Source organism: Alligator sinensis, unplaced genomic scaffold (genome assembly GCF_000455745.1).
Source record: "Alligator sinensis unplaced genomic scaffold, ASM45574v1 scaffold619_1, whole genome shotgun sequence".
NCBI lineage: Eukaryota > Metazoa > Chordata > Crocodylia > Alligatoridae > Alligator > Alligator sinensis.
The window spans coordinates 1,702,842-1,709,087 of record NW_005842134.1 but is presented as its reverse complement, the minus strand read 5'-3'; the positions used below and the strand labels follow the sequence as shown (position 1 = coordinate 1,709,087).

General features: G+C 51.9%; 1 protein-coding gene across 1 annotated transcript in view; it reads left to right on the top strand.

Moving 5' to 3' along the window:
• The window catches only part of TSC22D3 (TSC22 domain family member 3), a 67,695-nt gene that overhangs the window by 58,373 nt on the left and 3,076 nt on the right, over positions 1-6,246 (top strand). The window lies entirely within an intron of this gene.

The following is a 6,246-nucleotide window of genomic DNA, read 5'->3' as shown; positions in this document are numbered from 1 at the left end:
GTGCAGGGTGCTGCACTTGGGCAGTAGTAACTGGCAACACACTTATAAGATGGGAAACTCCCTTCTTGAGAGCACGGAGGCAGAAAGGGATCTTGGAGTCATTATTGATCCCAAGATGAACATGGGCCGACAATGCGAGGTCACGGTCGGCAGGGCTAACCGGACCCTATCATGCATCCACAGATGCATCTCAAGCAGGGCCAAGGAGGTGATACTCCCCCTCTATGCGACACTGGTCAGGCCACAGCTGGAGTACTGTGTCCAGTTCTGGGCACCCCACTTCAAGAGGGATGTGGACAACAATGAGAGGGTCCAGAGGAGGGCCACTCGTGTGATCCGGGGACAGCAGGGCAGACCCTACAATGAGCGGCTATGGGACCTGAACCTGTTCAGCCTTCACAAGAGAAGGCTGAGGGGGGACCTTGTGGCTGTCAATAAACTCACTAGGGGGGACCAGAAGGGTTTAGGGGAGGCCTTGTTTCCCCTAGCGCCCCCCGGGATAACAAGGAATAACGGCCACGAGTTGTTGGAGAGTAGGTTTAGATTAGACGTTTGTAAGAACTACTTTACAGTTAGGGCGGCTAGGATCTGGAACCAACTTCCAAGGGAAGTGGTGCTGGCTCCTACCCTGGGGGTCTTTAAGAAGCGGCCCGATGCCTACCTGGCTGGGGTCATTTGAGCCCAGTTTTCCTCCTGCCCAGGCAGGGGGTTGGACTAGAAGATCTACAAGGTCCCTTCCGACCCTACTTCTATGATTCTATGATACAGCCCTCGGACAAGGCCGGGGAGACAAACTGAACCCTGATACATTACAGGGTGATTTGTCAGGCAGTGACTCCTATCTCTGCAGCTAAGCAAGGTCTGCTCCCATTGGCACCTTTGTGGTCTGCTGTGGACAGCCTGTTTGCTGCTCCTTATATTTGTCACTGGGTCAGCTCTGCCAGCACAGGAACTCTATATCCACACCCTGGATGGCCTCCGGGAGCAGAACGCCAATCCCTGCTCGGTTTGTTTAGATGACTGATCCTCCTGCGGGCAGCCTTAGGTGCCAATGGCATGTTCTATGGCCAGACTAGAGGCTTGTTAGGACACTTCAAGCCTTATACTCTCTGGGACCCTAGTGCTCATAGTCTAGCTGGTCCCTGGGGAGGCTGCTGGTCACCATGTATGTGCAGCATTCTCCCTTAGTTATTCTGGATGTCCTGGGAAGACGTGTGCCATAGCGTTCCTTCTGTCCCCCTTGTTTGATGCGGACATTAGGATTTGGGGCCTTTCTGCTCTTTAATCTCAGAACAACTACTGGTGCTGTTCAGGCTCTTGGACTGTGTAGCAATATCCTAACAACGCTCGATACGACTCTCTCGAGATTGCAAAGTCTATTTATTTTTTTACCATTTGCAGTGACTGTGTGCCAACCGTTTTCATGTGAGTTGTAAGAACTTGTCATAGCAGGCTTGAACCAAGATTGCAAAAAGGACACACAAAAACAAGCAGCCTGGGAATTAAGACCTATCTGCTATTAACCCATCTAGAATCTCACAGTGACATGCTGCAGTTCACCAGGCATTATTTCATTGCTGCCTTGTGTGATAACTTTATTTTAAGAAAGAGGCAGGTGCTCCTGTTTAATTCACAGAGATCTATGTTTGCCTCATAGCAAGGGCAGTCCGGGATATCAGGTTTCAATAGGATTTTTTTTGCCTTTAGCTTCCTGCATTGATTACAGGTTTCTCATTTGTGTGCCCCATCTTCAGTGGCTGCATTCACCTTGCGCACCTTGGGCTTTGTTCAGATTATGATTACCATTGCTACAGGCAGAACTGACCTCTCCACAGAACCTCATCCTGTGCAGTAATTTCCTCTTTCCCAGTAAGATGTCGTGCTTGGAAGCGTCTGAACTTTTCCTGTGCGACCTCCAGAATCGTTCTCTCAAGCTGTCGTGAGGGTGGATCACTCTGTGTTTCCTCTTTGAGTGCATCAGCTTTTGTTTGCATGTGGGTAGCACTTGAGTCATCATTACTTGAAGTATTTATGGATGCACTCACAGACACTGTGCCAGATGAAGTTCCTTACCAGGTCTATATTGTGCAGTCAGTACCGTAGTGTTCACATTGTCAGAAAGCTCTTGGCGCTTTTTGTCTACTGTCCTGCCACTGCAAGAAGTCACTGACAATGCCTTCATCCCCCTGCTTTACCTGTGGCAAGTTAAAAGACGTTTTGGGCACCTTGCCTGCTAGTTGTATGTAAAAGTTGCTCCTAAGGTTTTGATGAGCATAAGAAACAAAAATATATCTAAAGTAGTTTAAACAGGAGTGAGTAGAGAAAGGTAAATGCCCATATTAGTCTGAAGTCAAGTGAAAGGCAGGGTAGATTTGCACCTTATAGACTAACCAAAGTAGAAATATGTGTATGCATGCATACATACACACACACCTATATGTATGTAGGTAGTACAAGCTTTTGTGAGCTAAAGCTCATTTCATCAGATGGTGTAACATCAAATAATATACACATACGTACACGTACGTACACTGTAACAAGTCGGGTGTCCTGGGGCCGATCTCAAATGTAGGCCCGCCCACTTGTCTTCAGGCTAACCACCCACCTTCTGCCACACCTTGATGTTAACAACTACAAAGATGTTACTCAGGCAGGAGGCTGCCCATTTATCTGCCCTGGTGACAAGGGCCTGTACATGACTCCAACCTCCCTTATTGTGTCCCATGCCTCACAGACTTTTCATGGCCTAACACCTAGCTTTATCAACTCCTAATACATACTGGGCTTCAAGCCCCATCCCCGAGCTCCAAGCCTCTCAGTACGGGCTTCAAGCCCTTCTCTGGGCCCCAGGCCCCACACTACAGGACTAGGGCTCCAAGTCCCATCCCCCAGCACTAATTCATAACCCTTATCCCTTTCCCTGGGAGCTCCCCTACTATCTCTAAGGCTCAGAGCCTCACCCCCCTGGAGCCTTCACTGCAAGTGTGAGCACTGCCACAGGTCCCTCCTCCAGGCCTGGGCCCCGCCTCAGTAGTTGCAGTGAGCCTGGGCTTCCCCTGTCTAGCTCTTAATATCCACCAGGGATGTGGGGGCTGGGGTTATCAGGCACCCCATCCACCTTTCCCCATGGAGGTAACTGGCTTGGCATTTCTGGGAAACTGTCTTGCCACAAACAGTCCCACCAGGCCACCCTTCCCTGACAGGGTGCAGTTTGCAGTCATGCCCAGGACCAGGAGCCTCTAGCCCCCACCATAGCTCCTCCCTTACCTCTGAGTTATGCTGAGCAGCAGCTCAGCCAGTGTTAACTCTCCAGCTGCTGGCAGTAAACTGCTGCCCTGCTGTTCAGGGCCCAGCACTTGTATACAACAGCTGGGCCCTGTTCCCCAATCAGGCAGTCCCGCCTAATTGGGGCTGTGAGCAGCCGCAGACTGCCTTGCTGCTGAGGCCCCTGCAAGTAAGAGCGCACCCTGTGCTCTGTTATACACATGCACACACACACACTTTGGTTAGTCTAAAGGTGTTTTTTTCCTGTACACATCTTATAATGAGGGTCTGGTACCCACAAGTAATGGGAAGGGACATCTTTTGGTCTTCCCAGGCCCCTGATACCAGGCAGAGTGCAAGTTTGAATTCTAGTCATGTTCTAGGAGATAATGTTGGGGATTTGGACCCCATTCCCAGCTCTGCAGGTGCTTTGCAAGTTGCTTCCCCAATCCGTGCCTCAGTTTGCCCGTCTGTAAAGTAGTGATTATAATGCTGAGCCCTGTGGAAAGTGCATGGGGGACCCCTGGACAGAAGGAGATGTGTGCATATAAGCTGTTAGCTTGGTTATTGCATCCCATGCCAGTGCTTAACCCCCTGGCAAAAAAAGAACTCCAGGAGGCTGCTGGCTCATCAGACTGTTTGCTGGACTGTCCTCACCTCAAATGCACTTTAGATAGATGCTGGGCACCCTGGCTCCACCAGCACTGCTGCACAGACCCAGCTTCCAGATACCAGGAGTAGTAGTGCTCTTTTCTGGCTGCCTTTACAACTGTTGTATTTGTCTAGATCTGAAAACCTTGCAGATGCTAGTTGTCCAGTGCAGCTGAAGTGTAGCAAGTTTTGTGCTAGGGAAGGGGAGAGCTACCTTCATGTCCATACAGAAGTTGGCAGTTATCCCCAGCAAAGACAGGGGTATTTTGAGGTTTATGCCCTCCTGCTGGCAGTGCAGACCATCCATACCCTGAAGCTTTGCCAGGAAACACCAGAGTCCTAATTACAAGTGGCAGGACATCTCTGGCAAGGCTTAGGCTGGCACAGGCCACCTGGTTTGCAGCTTGGCCAGCTGCCTACAAGAGCCTGTTCAGGCATGATGGGTGCTAGAGGCAGACTGGGCCTGTGCTAGCCTGGACTCACCTACACTCTCTCAGCTGGCCAGAAGGTGTCCTGAGCTTCTCTTCATCTCACAGTGGTGCCTGACTGACTGTCCCACAGAGACCAGCCTTGAAGTGAGCAGATTGAAGTACTCTGAATGCTGGAGTCACTGCGAACTGACTTTTACCTGTTTGTTATGTGTCACCACAGTGGGGTGGCACCAGCATGGGGCAGGGCCATGGATCCTTGTCTCTGGGCCTTGGGTAAGCTAGGCGAGTGTTGAAGAGACCTTGAGTGCACTCGAGTACGGTGGTGTAGGACCAGCGTCTAGGCTCTGCTAGAGCCAAGAAATTAGAAAGGAAAGGATTTTAGGGTTTCCCTGGGACAGCAATATGGGAGCGGTCTGTAGGCATCACCAAAACCAGAAGATATCCCCCACCCCATTTGGCACAGAAAGGGGCTGGAGAGGATAAAGCAGTGCCTTGCATAGCAGTTGGAATATGGCAACCAAAGTCCTTTCAGCCCACTCTAAGCAGGACCCTGAAGCCAGGACATGGGCCACTGTGCACCTCTTTTCCTGAGAAATGGCGCACACTCTAGAATCAAAACACCAGCCTGGGGCCCAGCCCAGTGGCCTCTGCTCGCTAGCTGAGCACTTCAGATAAACAGCTCCCCTGTCCAGGGGGGAGCTGTTCAGTGGGGCCAACACAAACACTCCTAGCAGGAGGGAGATAACAGTCAGCACTCCAGGGCAGGTACCCTGCTGCCCTTTATCTCCCCCAGAGCCATGTGATGGGGGCTGGGGAGGGGTGACAGAAGGGAGGGGCAGGATATTCAGAGGGATGGCTGCTGCAGCTGCAGCCAGAGAATAACAGGTGAAAGAAAGGAGCATCATAGGGGCAAATGACAGCAGAGAGCAGGGAGTAGAGCCAGCCTATCTGGAGAAGGGGCTGCTGCACTCCTAGTGTGTTATCTTCCTGAGCAAAGTTGCTGGCTCGAGAGCAGAGATGAAGGCTGGGCAAGGAATATGTGAACCTCTGAGCCAAATGTAGTCCCTTGCCCAGGTGAAGACAAAGGGATAGCTGGGCTGGGAGGAGCAGGCACAGCTTGCCAGAGAGGCTCCACCAAGAAAATCTCTGTCAGCACCACCATGTGGCCCTTTCAGCTGGTATTAGACAGGGAAAGTGCAGGGGCAGGGACCAGGCCCTTGGCTTTGTGTCTCGCAGGACTTGAGTACAGTTTCAGCCTTAGCTGAGGCAGTACAAGGACACTGAGGTGATGTAGTGTGTTCTGGGAAAGAAACTGCTGGCAAACGAGACCTTCAGTTAGGGTGTTACTGCACAGAGCCCCCAGGCCTGATGGCACGCTGCAAACTGCAGAGCTCCCCCGCCTTCAGACTGCATAAATGCCATGCATGTGCACGCAGTCATAGTCCTTCCACAGTACGGGCCCAGGATCTTGAAGACAGGCACTGAGTGTCAGCAGCCACCAGTCGATTGTCCTGCAGGGGCCCAGCCCACTAGAGGGCAGCATCTCTCTGTGCCCACAAAGCCACTGGACTAGACCATGGCTGCGTCAAGCTGCAGTTCATCAGCACGGACGCATTCCGCTGCACGCACAGGACACCGGTGGTTCTCAGCCCTTTCGGGCTGGAGGCAGCCCTTGGAAAATGCCAGCTCCTAATTTCCACTCATTTTTTGACAATAGAAAAACAATAAAGCAATTATTTTGTTGCAAGGAATCCAGGAAGTCTGCGACAGGGCAGTATGCGCCGCGCTTCAAAGTCAAAACATGTTTTGGCCGCGTCCTTATGTAACGCAAACTCGTCCGGCGGCGCCCGCAGCTCCGCCCGGCGTGAGCGCGGCCCCGGGCGGAGGGAGCCGCGAGTCG